Source organism: Helianthus annuus, chromosome 9 (genome assembly GCF_002127325.2).
Source record: "Helianthus annuus cultivar XRQ/B chromosome 9, HanXRQr2.0-SUNRISE, whole genome shotgun sequence".
NCBI lineage: Eukaryota > Viridiplantae > Streptophyta > Magnoliopsida > Asterales > Asteraceae > Helianthus > Helianthus annuus.
In genome coordinates this window covers 52,774,254-52,791,917 of record NC_035441.2, presented here as the reverse complement: position 1 = coordinate 52,791,917, position 17,664 = coordinate 52,774,254, and the positions used below count along the sequence as shown (strand labels likewise).

The 17,664-nt window shown below is 41.0% G+C and overlaps 1 non-coding gene across 1 annotated transcript; it reads right to left on the bottom strand.

The window, feature by feature from the left end:
* Positions 1-1,442: 1,442 nt before the first annotated feature.
* On the bottom strand, positions 1,443-1,549 carry LOC118482307. The gene has a single exon (XR_004868350.1). It is a non-coding gene; the product is annotated as a small nucleolar RNA R71 (small nucleolar RNA).
* Positions 1,550-17,664: the final 16,115 nt, after the last annotated feature.

Genomic DNA, 17,664 nt, shown 5'->3' with positions numbered 1-17,664 from the left:
AACGTCACCTTCAAAAGAGGGGCCTACCATAATTTGCATTAATAACCTAATTAATTATCTTTCAATAATCCGACCCTTTAGGATTGTATCCTTGCTGACTCAAACTACTGGGTTGAGGGTAACGTCACCTTCAAAAGAGGGGCCTACTACAATAACTAAGATAATCTCTTAAACAAGTGCAAAAGTTCGAAAATAATCAAAGGTTACACTATACACGAGTCGGATCCAAGTGATTCATCTTGTCTATCTGTTTTTATTTTTATTTTTATTTTTCAGCATTTAGTTAGTTTTATTTTCTTAGTTTTAAAAAATCTTTTCTAACATTTTGATTTGATTAGACGTTGAGGATAAACCGGTACTAAAAGCTCTTGTGTCCTTGGACGACCTCGGTATCTTACCAACACTATACTACGTCCACGATGGGTGCACTTGCCCATATGTGTGTGTAGTGTTAGTAAATATCGTGTTTTATAAATTTAAAACTTGGCTAAAAAGTGTAAAAAAGGCTTAAAATATATACCTAAAACATATATACACTAGCACGCATCAAGTTTTTGGCGCCGTTGCCGGGGACACAAGGATTTTAAGAAAGTTAGGAATCAACGGCCTAATCATTTTTTTATTTTCTTTTTATTTTTTTTAGGATTTTTCTAGTTTTTCAGCTTCTGTAGAGCTCAGCACGGGTCGTGCCTGGTCGGACACGGGCCGTGCCCAGCAGTGTTACTGGTAGTTTTTAGTTTTCCGAGTTACAGAAGGCTGACCACGGGGCCGTGTCGGTGCAACACGGGGCCGTGTCCAACTCTCCAGTAACTGGGATCCGGAAAACAATCACTGTAACTCCGACCACGGACCGTGTTCACTGAGTACGGGGCCGTGGTGAACCTTCTGACCAACATTCTTTTCTGTTTTTGTTGCAGGACTTGGAACCAGACGCCACCCCTACGTAGTGTATGAGCTCCAGTTCTAATGAAGACATAAAAGAACCTCTAGAAGAACCCGAACGCTTTCTCAGAAAAAGACTAAAAGCTAAAAACCAAGAGAAGGTTTCAGGGAACCCACTTCCAATGGCAGACCAACGTACTCTCATGGATTATCTACGACCCACCGTAGGTAATCTCGGCGCCGCTATTAATGCACCGAATGTTGAAGCCAATAACTTCGAACTTCGACCGCATTTGATACAGATGCTTCAAAACTTTGCAACCTTCCATGGGCTTGCGGACGAGGATCCCCATCTACATATTACTAATTTCTTAGAAATATGTGATACCTTTCGGATCAATAGAGCATCAAATGACGCCATCCGCCTCCGAATGTTTCCTTTTTCACTAAAAGACCGAGCAAAGGCTTGGCTTAACGCCCTCCCAGCTGGATCGGTAAACACCTGGGATGAACTAGCCCAAAAATTTCTATATAAGTATTTCCCTCCCGCTAAAACGGCTAAATTAATGACTGAAATTAATACTTATTCACAAGAGGATGGGGAATCCTTATATGAAACTTGGGAAAGGTTCAAGGAGCTATTGCGAAAGTGTCCTCATCACGGTCTTGCAACATGGCAACAAGTATCCACTTTCTATAATGGGTTGTTGCCACACACAAGACAAACACTTGACTCTAGCTCCGGGGGACTTTTAGGTAATCGCCGCCCGCATGAAATATATAATCAACTTGAGGAAATTGCTCAAACCAATTTCCAATGGCACACTCCTCGAGGCAATAAATCTATTGCCCCGGGCGCCCATAAGGTTGATGAAAGAACCTCTTTACAAGCCCAAATCGAGGCCCTTTCTTCTAAAATTAAAAAACTAGAGATGACAAAAACAGTCTCGGTTATGGCTTGTGAAGGGTGTGGTGGGCCACATGAAAATTGGAGTTGTATGAAAGAAACAGATGATCAAACAGAATCAGTAAACTACATTGATAATAGACCTAGGCCGTCGGGTCCTCCAACGGGCACCTACAACCAAGGATGGCGAAACCACCCTAACCTTGGTTGGAGAGAACGCGACAATAGTAGTAACCCACAAAATCAACGAATAAACTTTCAACAACCAAGAAATGAGTCACAAAATTTCCCTCAACAACAAGGTGGACGAGAAAGGCTTGAAGATACTATATCTCACCTTATCTTCGACACTGAAAAGAAAAACTCGGATAGATTTCTACAATTAGAATCAAATTTTAGAAATCAACAAGCTAGTATACAAAATATCGAAAAACAAATAAATCAACTAGCCCGAAATTTCTCTGAGAGACCACAAGGCGCGTTACCAAGTAATACCGAAACAAACCCAAAGGCGGAAGTTCATCTCATCACCTTACGGAACCGTACCGTGGGTCCCGCGGAAGGGCCATCGCCTACTGAGGAGATCACATCACTGCCCCATCAGGAGAAGGCTACTCCTCCACCCTCAGAGCCCACCAAGGCTCCTCCGGTTCCGTACCCCGGTAGGTTAATCCGTCAAAACACCAATGAGCAATTCGCAAAATTTGAAAGTCTACTAAAACAATTGCATGTCAACATTCCTTTCATTGACGTCCTAACCTAAATGCCTAAATACTCTAAGTTCATGAGGGACTTCCTCACTCATAAAAGGAAATTGAAACATTGCAATTAGTTAACTTAGGCAAAGAATGCTCCGCCCTCGTACTCAACAAACTCCCCCAAAAGAAAATTGATCCCGGAAGCTTCATAATTGCTTGCTCGATCGGGGACTCACCCGTTCGTAATGCACTAGCCGACCTTGGGGCTAGCATTAACCTCATGCCCGCATCAATGTTCAAAAGACTCGGCCTAGGAAAAACGAGTCCTACAAAAATGAGTATACAACTTGCTGATCGATCTGTCAAGTTCCCGCAAGGTGTCGTTGAAAATCTCCTAGTCAAAATGGACAATTTCGTTTACCCGGCCGACTTTGCCATACTTTATATGGAAGAAGACACCGAAGTCCCCCTCATACTAGGGAGACCATTTATCGCCACCGCACAAGCAGTGGTGGACATGAATGACGGAACGCTCACTTTAAAATATGGGGATAATGAAGTAAAGTTCGGGGTTGGGAAGAGAATAGAGGATGATGACCCGGTCAATTACATGAAGGTTATTGATTCGAGTTTGGATTCTGCTCTCCGACGGTGCAACATGGGATGCAAAACATCCCGCTCAGAAAACATATAACCTCGCCTTGGGTCTAGCCAAGGACCCTTATAAATGTGGCGCACCGCGGAGGCATTCCGCGGAACTATCCGTAGTTTAGTTTAATCTTTTAGTTTTAATTTGCAGAAATAAAACACTCGGGATGGTCAAGGATAACAAGGGAAACGAGAAACATGGCCCATGCACGAAAACAGGGCCATCCGACAACAATTTCTTCATTACAGTAAGCTCAGCACGGGCCGTGTCCAGCCAACACGGCCCCGTGCTGAACATCCTGCAGAAAATTGTCCAGTTCAGGTAACTGGACACGGGCCGTGTTCACTGAACACGCCCCCGTGTCCAGGCTTCTGTTTCTTTTCTTTAATTTTTGTTACTGGCACCTGAACACGGGGCCGTGCCCGGTTACCACGAGGCCGTGTCGAGACTGCCAGTAACATAAAATTATGCTTTTAACACCATTTTACACATTCAATCAACCTAAAAACTTATTTTTGGGACACATTGAGGACAATGTGTAATTTAAGTGGGGGGGGGGATGCTAAAACCTTGAATTTTGCAAGTCCTAATAACAAGCCTTACACAAAACTCTATTTGGGATCGCTAATCACCCCAAATTTTTTCCAAAAATTTGCATTTTTTCTACTTGTCTAAGTTTAAGTTGGGAATTCTAACTCTAACAAGGTTATATTTTTACAAATTTACAACTGATAGCGTCATGATAAAAAGAACCAACATAAGAAAATTATGAAACGGCATGACAAGCTTAGTTAAAATTTGATTATATATACTTGATCACGTAAAAACCCATTCCCACAAAAGTGAGTTTTGAGCCTTTATAGAGCATACAAATACACATCTTTACAATTAAATGCTCATTTTTCGTTTCTTGTGTGAATAGCCGCTTGGTTCTTACGACTCTAGAACTTGCCACGATAATTCATTCCCGGTCCTTACCAACTTAAACCCAAGTAAGTAAATGATGGAGGCATTAGGACTAACCCTTTTTCTTTCAACACCATTATTTTTATTTTTCTTTTCACCTACCCAAAAATTCCCCCTAGTTAACCCCTTTGAGCCTAAACCTTTTCATTTCTTAACCCAAAACCCTTTTTACCCACCAAAACCCCTTTTTCATTTTTAAACCCTTATTTTAGTAACAAAGCTTGGTTTTCGTGTGACTCAAAAAAAAAATATAATATATATATATATATATGTGATGATGAAGTTGGAAATAACTAAACAAAGCTCCTCAACCAAAAGCTTGTTTGAATAAATACTTCAAAAAGTCACAAAAACAAAATGTTTTACGAAAACCAACGCTTTTTACGCCTTTCGCCTTTTTTCAACTAACCACTAACCCAACCACCCACCTTTAGCCCAAGCCTAACCCTTCACCCAAAAAGTCCTCTTGATATTTACAAAGGTATAAAGTTAAAAAGGAGGAGGATTGATTGCTTGGCAAGCTTATGGTAGAAATAAGTTCCATGCCGCTCTCGAGTGATTCACTAAAAATACACCTTCGGCCGAGTGTGAGTGATTTCCCCCGTGAGGTATGTGAACTTGTATATAAATGGAATTTTAAAAAAGGTATGTTATGCCTTAATAAATAATTTATCTTATGAAATGTTTTAAATAAATCATGACGAATAGGATTGTAAATAAATAAAAATAAACCTAAACGATCTTGGAAAATCCCGACACTCTATGACAAGCCCAAAAACCTTCTCTTCTACCCATTTCATTTGGGAGTGAATAAAGCCACAATATAAAGAGTTTTGCTTGAGGACAAGCAAAGATTCAAGTGTGGGGGAATTTGATACGCGCAAAATGCAACATATAAATTATATCAATTGTGGCATAAAACTAACCCTTTTTTCGTACTAATGTTGGAAAAAGTATGCTTTTGTCTTCCTTTTGTATTTTCAGGATTAAATGAGCTCAAATTAACAAAAGAAGCAAAAAGACAACAAAATCTAACATAAATACAAGAAAAGGGACAAAAGTGGATTGCCCGACCCCTCGACGGCATCTTCCTAAGCAAAGCAAAGAAGACAGAAGACTGAACACGCCCCGTGCTCAGCGAGCACGGGGCCGTGCCCAAGAAGCAGCAGAAAAGACAAACTAATAGAAGCTTCTATTGCCCACCATGGGGTCGTGCCCAGTGGACACGGGGGCGTGGTCAGAGTACAACAGGCGCATTTATTGTAATTGCAAATTACAATTAATGAAGAGAGAGAGTGTCAGACGGACACGGGGCCGTGCTCAGCGGGCACGGGGCCATGCCCAGGGTTCTATTCAGCCTATAAATAGGAGTGCTTGAAGCCATTTCAACTCATCCCTTGGCACACCACCTCTCTCACACTTCACCCACCATCCACCACCACCATAACACCATCATCCACCACCATCATCCATTGTCCATCATAGAGTGTGTGAGTCGTCTCGGGATCCAAGATTGATCGTAAGAGTTCTTGACAATCAAAGGCCATGTTTGCCTAAGTCTCTTGCATCACTTGGTGAAGACAAGTGTCTAGTGTAATACTTTTTATTTTTAATATTTTGCACTTTTTATTTGGTTTTGTATTAATGACTTTAATAACTAGTTTCTTATGTTGAAGGTGATTCTTCCTTATCGTTTGTCCGTGGTGTCTTGACATTATTTTACTGTCTATATAAAATAAAAGATTTTCACCATTCATATCTCCACGGTCTATATGGAGGTATGTTGACTACCTGGTCGGGGGTTAAGGGAACGGTTTGGTAAGAGTCTTGCCCTTGTTCAGCGTTTAGAGGTCCTGCAAGGGACCTGGGTCAAATTTAGTAGGATCTCCTTCAATACCCAAAGGGATTGGATGGCGGGGATCCAAACTCTTTGACCCCCTCATAAGTTAAACTACTATTAATACTATAACCCAGCTATTTAGGACTGTATCCCTGCTGACTCAGACTACTTAGTCGAGGGTAACGTCACCTTCAAAAGAGGGGCCTACCATAATTTGCATTAATAACTTAATTAATTATCTTTCAATAATCCGACCCTTTAGGATTGTATCCTTGCTGACTCAAACTACTGGGTTGAGGGTAACGTCACCTTCAAAAGAGGGGCCTACTACAATAACTAAGATAATCTCTTAAACAAGTGCAAAAGTGCGAAAATAATCAAAGGTTACACTATACACGAGTCGGATCCAAGTGATTCATCTTGTCTATCTGTTTTTATTTTTATTTTTATTTTTCAGCATTTAGTTAGTTTTATTTTCTTAGTTTTAAAAAATCTTTTCTAACATTTTGATTTGATTAGACGTTGAGGATAAACCGGTACTAAAAGCTCTTGTGTCCTTGGACGACCTCGGTATCTTACCAACACTATACTACGTCCACGATGGGTGCACTTGCCCATATGTGTGTGTAGTGTTAGTAAATATCGTGTTTTATAAATTTAAAACTTGGCTTAAAAGTGTAAAAAGGGCTTAAAATATATACCTAAAACATATATACACTAGCACGCATCAGATTGCAAGTCTCAAACTTTTAGTGGAGCTGAAGGTCTTGTGGGATTACTCCGTTTGTTCGAAAAAGCTGAATCCGTCTTTGCTATGTGTAATTGTCCAGCTGGGGACAGAGTGAAGTATGCTTCGGGCACCTTGGAGGATGGTGCCTTAACCTGGTGGAATGCTCAGGTGCAGATGATAGGCATTGAGATGGCAAACACAACTACTTGGGATGATTTTAAGGAGTTGATACGGGAGGAGTACTGCCCTCGTGATGAAATTCAAAAGCTGGAAAATGAGTACCACAACCTGAAGATGGTGGGATCGGAGATCGAGGCTTTCACAAAACGGTCCCACGAGCTAGCGAACATGTGTCCTAACCTATCACAATCACCGCACCGGAGAATCGAACTGTACATCAAAGGTCTAGCACCACAAGTCAAGGGTTTGGTCACTGCAGCAAATCTTGACAATTTACCACGGATCATCAGATTGGCTCATAAGATCACCGACCCGGAGGTGGAGCGTGGCTCGCTACCACCACGTGCTACTGCCACCACTACTACTACTACTACTACTACTACTACTACTACTACTACTACTACTACTACTACTACTACTACTACTACTACTACTACTACTACTACTACTACTACTACTACTACTACTACTACTACTACTACTACCCCCACCACTGACAACAAGCGTAAATGGAATGACGCAGACAAGGCGTCCAATTCGAACCAGTCGCAAAAGAAGCCTAACAACAACAATAGTCGCAGTTTCAGCCAGTCATTTACGGTCAACCAGAATCAGAACAACAGTCAAACTTCGGGCTCTTTTCGGTCATACTGCTGAAGTGCAGCAAGTGCAGCTTCCACCACTATGGTCTGTGTAACCGAACATGTCAAAGGTGTGACAAGGTGGGTCACATCGCGAAAGATTGTAGAGTTCTGTACCCAAAGCAGCAACAACAACAGCCCCAACAACAGCAGCAGAGGTAGCAACCCCAGCAGAATCGGGGTAATCAAAGGAGATGTTACCAATGTTGCAATGAAGGGCACTTTAAGAAGGATTGCCCACAACTAAACCAGAATGCTAACAACAACGGGAAGAATAATCGCCAGAATAACAACAACAACACGGGAAACAACAACAATGGGAACAACGATGGGAATGGCGCTCATGGGAGACTGTTTACTATAGGAGCAGGTGATGCAAGGAATGATGGCAACGTCATGACCGGTACGTTCTCTATCAACGGTATTTTCGCTTCTATATTATTCGACTCTGGTGCCGACTGGAGTTATGTGTCTTTGGGGTTCAGTCGTAAATTGGGGATAACTCCAACACCTCTTGAAACTAAACATGTAGTGGAATTGGCTGATGGTAAGTCAACTGAAGCCTCGCATGTACACTTAGGGTGCAAACTCGATCTTTTGGGTCAAGTGTTCGACGTTGACCTTCTTCCCGTCACTCTTGGTAGCTTCAACGTAGTCGTTGGTATGGACTGGTTGTCCAAACACCGAGCCGATATACTTTGTAAAGTGAAGATTGTGCACATACGTCTCCCTAGTGGAGAACCGTTGTCTGTTCAGGGTCACTGAAGTGGTGCTACTGTTAGCATCATTTCAGCCATGAAAACCCATAAGTGTTTGTTGAAGGGCTATCCCGCTATTCTTGCGCGTGTTACTGATACTCAGCCTGAGGAAAGGAGAATTGAGGATCTACTAGTTGTTCGTGAGTTTCCTGACGTTTTTCCTGAGGAACTTCCAGGTTTACCTCCACACCGTCAGGTGGAGTTCCAGATTGATCTTACACCAGGAGCAGCCTCGATTGCTCGTGCACCTTATCGTCTTGGACTTGGAGGGTTGCAAGAACTGTCTAATCAACTCTAGGAACTGTTGGATAGAGGCTTTATCCGACCTAGTTCTTCACCTTGGGGAGCCCCAGTTTTGTTTGTGAAGAAGAAAGACGGGTCTTTTCGCATGTGTATCGACTACCGTGAACTCAACTAGGTAACAGTCAAGAACCATTATCCTTTACCTCGCATCAATGATTTGTTTGACCAGTTGCAAGGGTCAAGCTATTACTCGAAGATTGACTTAAGGTCGGACTATCATCAGATGAGAGTCTGAGATGAGGATGTCCCTAAAACAGCCTTTCGACTGCGGTACGGCCATTACGAGTTCCTGGTCATGTCATTCAGGTTAACCAACGCACCAGCGGTATTCATGGACCTCATGAACCGCGTGTGCAAACTGTATCTTGACGATTTCGTCATCGTGTTTATCGATGACATTCTGATCTACTCCAAGAGCAAGGAGGACCACGAGCGGCACTTGTGTCTTATCCTGGAGCTCCTGAGGAAGGTGCAGCTCTACACGCAATTCTCCAAGTGCGACTTCTGGATTCGAGAAGTACATTTCTTGGGTCACATAGTTAACGAGTTAGGAATTCATGTGGATCCCGCTAAAATCGACTCTATTAGGAATTGGGCAGCACCAAAGAGTCCTTCAGAGGTGCGGCAATTTCTTGGCCTCGCAGGGTACTATCGTAGATTCATTGAGGGATTTTCAAAGATCACCCAACCTCTCACCGCGTTGACACAGAAAGGTGTTGCATATTCATGGGGAACTAAACAGGAAGACGCTTTCCAACTTTTGAAACAAAAACTCTGTAGTGCACCAATCCTCTCCTTACCTGAGGGTACCGAAGATTTTGTGGTGTACTGTGATGCTTCTATTCAGGGTGTCGGTTGTGTGTTGATGCAACGCGAGAAGATGATAGCCTACGCCTCTCGACAGTTAAAGGATCACGAGAAGAATTACACGGCTCGCGACTTAGAGTTGGGAGTCGTGGTCTTTTCGTTGAAAATTTGGAGGCATTACTTGTACGGTACTAAATGCACTATTTATACCGACCACAAGAGCCTTCAGCATATCTTCGATCAGAAAGAGTTGAACATGAGACATCGTCGCTGGGTGGAACTATTAAACGATTATGATTGTGCAATCAAGTATCATCCAGGAAAAGCTAACGTGGTAGCTGATGCCCTTAGCCGTAAGGAGATCAAACCCAAACGTGTTCGAGCTTTGCAGCTCACCATCCACTCTAATCTACCTAACCAGATTCGTTCTGCCCAAACCGAAGCATTGAAACACGAGAACCTTAAAGCCGAAGCCATGCGAGGCTTGAAGAAACAACTTGTTGAAAGATCTGATGGCATTCGATATCTCATGGAGTGGATATGGATTCCCTTGTACGGAAATCTTAGAGAGCTTGTGATGGACGAAGCACACAAGTCTCGATACTCTGTTCATCCAGGTTCTGATAAAATGTATCAGGATCTAAAAGTCTTATACTGGTGGCCAAAAATGAAAGCACACATAGTGATGTATGTGAGCAAGTGCTTGACTTGTGCAAAGGTCAAAATAGAGTACCAAAAACCCTCTGGTTTGCTTTAGCAACCAGAAATACCCCATGTGGAAATGGGAATAGATCTCCACGGATTTTGTCACAGGTCTACCCAAAGCCCAAAACGGGAACGATACCATCTGGGTGATCGTCAACCGTCTCACGAAATCAGCACACTTCCTCGCGATCAGGGAAACTAACAAGTTTTCACAGCTGGCTGGTATTTATCTGAAGGATGTAGTTTCTTGGCACGGAGTGCCAACCTCCATCATCTCTGATCGTGGCTCGCGTTTCATATCTGATTTGTGGCAAGCGATGCACAAATCATTTGGCTTACGTCTCGACATGAGCATTGCTTATCACCCCCAGTCGGATGGCCAGAGCGAACGGACCATCCAGACATGAGCACTGCTGTGAGCATTTGTGATCGACTTTGGTAAGGGTTGGGAAAGGCACTTGCCTTTGGTGGAGTTTTCTTACAATAACAGTTACCACTCTAGTATCCAGGCAGCTCCATTCGAGGCATTGTACGGACGAAAATGTCGGCCCCCTCTTTATTGGGCTGAAGTAGGTGACAGCGAAATCACGGGTCCAGAACTTGTACTTGAAACCTCCGAGAAGATTGTCCAGATCCGAAACCGTATGGCAGCAGCACGTGATCGTCAGAAAGTGTTGGTGCACAAATGTCTGTTAACTTCGTCTTTATCGAGTCTTGTATCGTACTAGATAGTTCAGGGCACGAAAAACGAGAAAACAGTGTTTATGGGTAATTCCGCTTGAAATGGGCATATATCATTTCAAACGGAATTAACTAATTCCGCGTGAACATGTAATTCCGTGTGAACAGTTTCAAGCGGAATTACAGCCCCTATAAATACCTAATCATTCCGTGTCATTTGGAACAGAATTAGAAGTGTGTATTCAGAGCCGAGGTGCTGCCGGATTGTTATCTGAATTGTAAAAGCTCAGGAAATCAGTAAAAGAAGATAATTAGAAAGTGTCAAGCTGTGTTAAGTCAATTTCATTGATTCCGCCTTTGATTTTGATGTTGAACTCTCAAATTGACTCGTTAGGGTCACACAACGATCCAACAAGTGGTATCAGAGCTCAGGACAAGGAGTTCATACCAATTCAGCTTGATTTCATCGGATTCTCTTACTTCTACTCTTTCTTTTCTGATTTGAACGAGTTTTAACGGTTGAAATGGCTTGAAACTCACATATATCAAGCAAAACATAGTTCTAACCAATCCTTGAAAGAATTGAACCTTAATTCGAACAAATTCTGATAAAAATGGTCAATTCCATTTGAAAAACAGACCGGACTTGCTGACATCATCACAATTCCGTTTGAAAACATCATTGTAATTCCGCACGGAATTACACATTTGACCTAATTTCGCTTGAAAAGTGCAGACAATTTCACACGGAATATAATTTCCTTTGAAACGTTCAAACGGAATTACTAATTTCGCTTCAAAGTAGCTAATTCCATATCAAAGTACCTAATCTCGTTTCAATTGGTATAATTTCGTTTGAAATTGAACTAATTCCGCACGGAATTAGACTTGCTTGGGAATTTCGTTTGAAAACCATATTTCGTGTGAACAAGTTAATTTCGTTTGAGTTGTGATTTCGTTTGAAACCTTAATTCCGTGTGAACTAATTCCGTTTGAAACTGTTTTTCAAAAATTCAAAATTTTTTCTAAGTGTTTGTTGATTATTTCAGGTACTTGAAAGATGGATGAGTTTCTAAATCCGTTTGGTGACATTTTGCCTTTCACGGGAAGCAACGGAGATGATACTTCAAACAAGACAAATGAGAATGCTCCAAATCAAAGTGCGAAGAAAACTTTGTCCGATGCTTGAAGTGTGGAGAGTGCTTATGGAACGTATAATAAGCCGCCCAAGTTGATGGCTATTGAAGATTACAATAGGTGGGCTACAAGATTCGAAGAATGGCTTAAAGCATTTGCATATCCATGCTGGAAGAGCTTGAAAACTGGGTACAATGTCAGAAGATCAGATTATGAGAATCTAGAAGGCAATGAGAATGTAGAGAGTTTTGTAGCTGAGCAAAAGTGCATCACATTGCTTCATCAGTCCGTGCGAGATGACATAATTTCGTTGATCGAATATGTAAATGCGAAAGATCTTTGGGAAAAATTGAGGGTAAAATGTGTGGGCAGTGCCGAAATAGTAAAAAACAAAAAGAAGCTGTTAAGAAAAGAGTTTGATTTGTTTAGTTGATTGAAAAATGAATCTGTTTGTAAGATGATCGAAAGATTCGGGCATCTGAAGCTGGAGCTGGCAAGACATGGAATCATTTATTCTCAAGAAGAGTTGGTTGACAAATTATTTGATTCACTTCCGAATGAGCAAGATTGGCAATACTTTGCCGTGATGCTGAAAAACATGATCAAATCAGAAGATTTGACAGTGGATCTACTCATTGAAAGACTGGAAAGCCATGAGTTAGAGATCAAGAAATCCAGCAAAGTCAACAATTCATCTTATCAGCAGAATGTGGAGCTGTATTACAGAGGTAGTGTGATACCGAAGACTGTGTCTCCAAAGACAGCATTTTCTACAGAAAGATCAAACACAGTGAATCAAGAAACTCCAAGCAGTGGCTATCATACGGGATCATCATCAACTGCTCAAAATCAATCTGGGTCAAAGAATCTATTTCAATGCAACATTGCTGTGGATCTGAAGAACGCACAGAATTTCAGTGAAGAATCTACAAAGCAGCAGATGGTGTTCTTAGCTTCTGTGTTAGAATCGTACGAGAGTCTTGTGGCGGGCAAGATTGGAAACACTAACCTGACAAAAGAAGATTATGACCAGATCGATCCGGAAGAGATGGAATTGATCGATATCAGGTGGTGTATGGCCAGTGCAGTCCGGAGAGCTCAACGCTTTATGGAGATTACTGGAAGACATTCAATTGGCGGGCCGTCCACAAAACTGGGCTTTGACAAGTCAAAGGTGACATGTTTCAGATGTAAACAAAAAGGTCACTTCAAACGTGAATGCAGAAACACACCAGCTGATGATACTGCAAATCCATTTCGTGAAGACTACTACAAGAGAGCAATCTATCATCAGAACAAATCAGAACCGCCCAGAATGGAACAACTTGAAGATACCCCCAAAGAAAAATCCAGAGCTCTTGCTGACATTCATGATGACGAAGGTTTTGATTGGAGTGAATTGCTACCAGAGGAGGATGCAGTGGGCTATGCATTTGTGTCAAAGATAGTACCTTTCAAAGACAACAGAACAGAGCAAGAGAAGTTCGTCAACAGAAGGATGCTAGCTCAAAACAGGATGTTGAGGATTGAGCGTACATACAAAGAAGCAAAAAATGCGAGGAGATGGGATGCAGATAGAGAATGTTACCTTGATCCAAATGGGAACGTTGCTGTTGATCCTGCTTCTGTCAGTGTTGACATTTTCATCCAGCAATTTGCTGAAGAAGAAGAAGGCTAGCAAAGATTATGGTGGGGAGGAGGAGAAGCTGATGAGAAAATGAATGAGAAAGAGAAAGAGAAAGAAAAAGAGCAGGAGCCGAAACCAAAGAAGATTGATGACGGGATCATTGATACGTCACAGGAACTGACTGCTGAGAATTTGAAGAAGATGGCTAATAAGGTTCTGGCTACAAAAGAACTAGAGGTAGTTTCTGGTTCTGCAACTGAGTCCAAAAACAAGGTCAGTCAGAATGATGAGCTCAAAGAGACAGGTAAGAAAGTTAAAACAAAAAGTGACTGCAAAAACTGCAGGAAAGACTGCAAGGTTTGTGGTACACTCACTTACCTCAACATTAAAAAAACCGAAGAGCTGACAAAAAAAGTCAAAGATGTTGAGGATCAGATCTTGAACCGGGATAAAATGTTGAAAGCTTCGAATGAACGAATTAAAGAATTAACTGGTAAAATTGAAAATGATAAAAGTGAAGTAGAAAGATGTAGGAAGGAAAATGAAAAGTTAATTCTTGAAAATCGTCAAATTTATGAAAATTTTGAGAAGCTAAAACAAACGGTTAAAAATTCTGATGAGAGAAATGGTAAGACATACAAAGAAAATGTACAATTGACAGGAGTTCTTAGAGTGAAAGAAGACTTAAACAGCCAACAACTGGATGAAATTGCTAAGTTGAAGCTTCAATTTCAAGAAGCTTAAATTGAGAATGAACACATCCAGTTAAAACTGAACAGTTACAACTCCGCATGTTTTGTTCTTCAACATATCGTTACTAAACCAATTGGGAAGAACAAAATAGGCGAAGATATATACTCTGATGGAACCGGGGTGGGGTATCATCAGGTTCCACCACCAATTTTAAACAATTTTTCAAAGAAAAATTCAGGGTTGGTTAATGACGATGATGATGAAAATGAAGTGAAACTTCCTTAATCCATTGATGTGACATTCAATTCGTCATCTGATGAAGATAGTGTCCAATCTGAAGTGGTTAAAAGTGTGGTTGAAAAGGTTTTAAAATCTGAAAATGACACTACTGAGGATGATAAATGTTTTCTTGATAAATACATTCCAGAGTCTAAATCCAAAAGCAAATTAAATGACGAACCAAATCTTGTGATGTACAGGATGGCGGGATCTGATAAGTTGTATTCGGATTGTGATTTTCCAATTGAGAATGTGAATATTGGCAAACTGAGGAAAGTTTTCAAGTTGATTGAAATTGACGTGTCGGAACTTGAAGGGTTGAAACATGCCAAAAGAGAATTAAACTTTCAAAAAGATAAATCTTACTATAAAAAACCTGTTGTTCCACCACACTTTTATAACAACAATCAAAACAGATGGTCGGGTGGTTATCAGGGTGGTAAGAATTATCAGAAAAAGAATGTTCAAAACAAAAGGTTTGTTGAGAAGAAAGTGTTTGTGAAAAGTTCGAGTTCTCATTCCGAGCAGTTCGGAAAATTTTTTCAAAAGTAAATCAAGAATTTTTTGAGAAAAAGGCCTCACAGCCTCAGACTGAAGGTACAAGCCGGATAGTTGATACTCGTACATGCTTTAAATGTAATCAAGTTGGACATATTGCACGAAAGTGTACCAACTTGAAGCCTAAGTCTGAAGCTGTTGAGATCCAGAAAAAGAAAGGTGTTGAAAAGAGCAAGGTTCCATTGGTTGTTGAGAAAAAGGTTTTGAAAAATGACAACACAAAAATCAAAACTGAATCTGTAAAGAATTTGGTAACTAAAAATGATAAGTTTTATGCACGGGTTGCATCACCTCAACAAAAATGGAAGCCTAAAGTGGTTGAAAAGAAAACAAGTGCTCCAAAACCAAAGGTTTCAGAGTCGGAAAAACAATCGTCTTCTACCACACCGGTAAAGATGAATGTTCCTTTGTATTATTATGTGAAACTTGAAAAACAACAATCAAGGTTTCTGAGAAGAAGGCTGTTTCAAAGAAAGACCAACCATCTGGTCAACTTCAAAAAGACAAATTTTTCTTATACAAAGAAGTTGAGGTTGGGTCTGAAGAAAGTTTGAAAATGAATGACAAAAATTTTCCACCATTATACAGCAAAACCACAGTTGTAAACATTCAGCTACCTGAGTCGAAGGAGGCTTGGGTGGCATCAAAATCTAACTAAGTTTGTTTGAAATGTGCAGGAGCTTCCAAGACCCGTTTCACGATGGATTATGGATAGTGGAGCTTCTCGGCACATGACAGGGAAGACAACCCTGCTGTATGATGTTAGAAGGATTAATGGAGGATATGTGGGATTCGCAGGCAATCAAGGGGGTAGAATTATCGGTGAAGGAACTTTATCGAATGGGATTGTCATGTTTGAAAGAGTTAACTACATCGCTGAGCTGGAGAATAATCTTCTGAGCATATCTCAAATCTGTGACAGAATGTATACAACACACTTCACAGACAAAGAATGTTTGATCTTGAAACCAGGATTTGTTGTCCCCGAAGAATGGATTATCATGAGAGCACCAAGAGTCAATGATCTGTACGTGTTGGTCATGAGCGTAGCTACTACAACCATGGGTCTAACTCACTGTTTTATGTCAAGAGCAACCGAAAAAGAATCACAGTCGTGGCATCGAAAGATGGGCCATATCCACCTACGAAAAATGAATCTCCTGGTGCACAACGATTTAGTTACTGGTGTTCATGTAAAATGTTTTCATCTTGAGGGGGAGTGCATTAGCTACATCAAAGGCAAGCAAAAGAAGAAGTCACACCCTAAAGAAAGTCAATTCAGTCTCAAGACCTCTAGAGAGACTTCATATGGATCTTTTTGGTCCAGTGAATGTCAAAAGTATTACATGAGATCTATATTGTCTTGTGGTTACTGATGACTACTCAAGATTTTCATGGGTATCATTCTTGAAGTCAAAAATGAAACGTTTGATAGTTTGATGGCTTTGTTCAGAAAAATTGAAAATCTGTACCAGACACGAATAAGAAGAATCAGAAGTGATAATGGTACTGAGTTCAAGAACAACAAGATGGAAGAATTTTGTGAAGAAAGAGGTATATTGCAAGAGTTTAGTGCTCCGTACACTCCACAACAGAATGGAGTAGCAGAACGCAAAAACAGGACACTAATCGAAACGACCAGAACAATGCTTGCTGATTCAAAGCTACCGATAAATTTTTTGGGCAGAAGCAGTTGCAGCCGCTTGTTATACACTCAACAGAGTTCTCACTGTCAAGAAATTCGACAAAACGTGCTTTGAGTTGATCAATAACCGCAAACCAAATCTGAAATATCTTGAACCGTTTGGGTCACCCTGTACTGTTCTAGAGCCTTTTGGAAAGTTTGGTCTGAAGAGTATTGAGTGAATATTCATTAGTTGTTCAAGTCCATTACGACGAGTCTTCGTTCCAAGTCTGAAGCGGATTATTGAAGCTCACAATGTTGAATGTCAAGGTCATACAATGCCTCCACAGAATCCTGGAGATTCATGGTGTTTTAACTACGGCACTTTTTGGGATTCATTTGACATGATGGAAGAACCAGAAGAAGCAGCAGAGTTCTTTGATGAGCTGGATATTCTGAGAGAGTATGAGTCATCACAGGAAAGGTTTCCAGCTGAGTATTCTAGGCGACCACGGCAAACTTCAAATGATGATGAAGCTGGTCCAAGTAATGCTGGTGAACATGATGATATTCAACAGTCTTCAGAACAACAAAATACTCCTAATAATCAGATGGCAGTTAATGAAAATCAAGAATCTGTTGACAGACCAGTATTTGATCATGGTGATTCAGACTCTGAGGGGGAGCAGATCAAGATTTCAAGTCAAACAAACCCAGTCAGTGAACACGATGCAAACCAAAATGTTACAAATTTGGAAGGTGAAGTAGATGTTCCAGGCGAAGTGATGCCAAGAACTCTTTCATACCATCCAGAGGAGTTGATCATAGGAGAATTACAATCAGGCGTTCGCACTAGACGTCAAATTGACCAAGGGCTTACTTGTTTTTATTCTACAGTTGCTCCTTTACAAACTGAGTCTTCACTAAGTTGTTTTATTTCGCAGATTGAACCGCAAACATACAAAGAGGCGCTAACTGAAGATTCTTGGGTCAATGCTA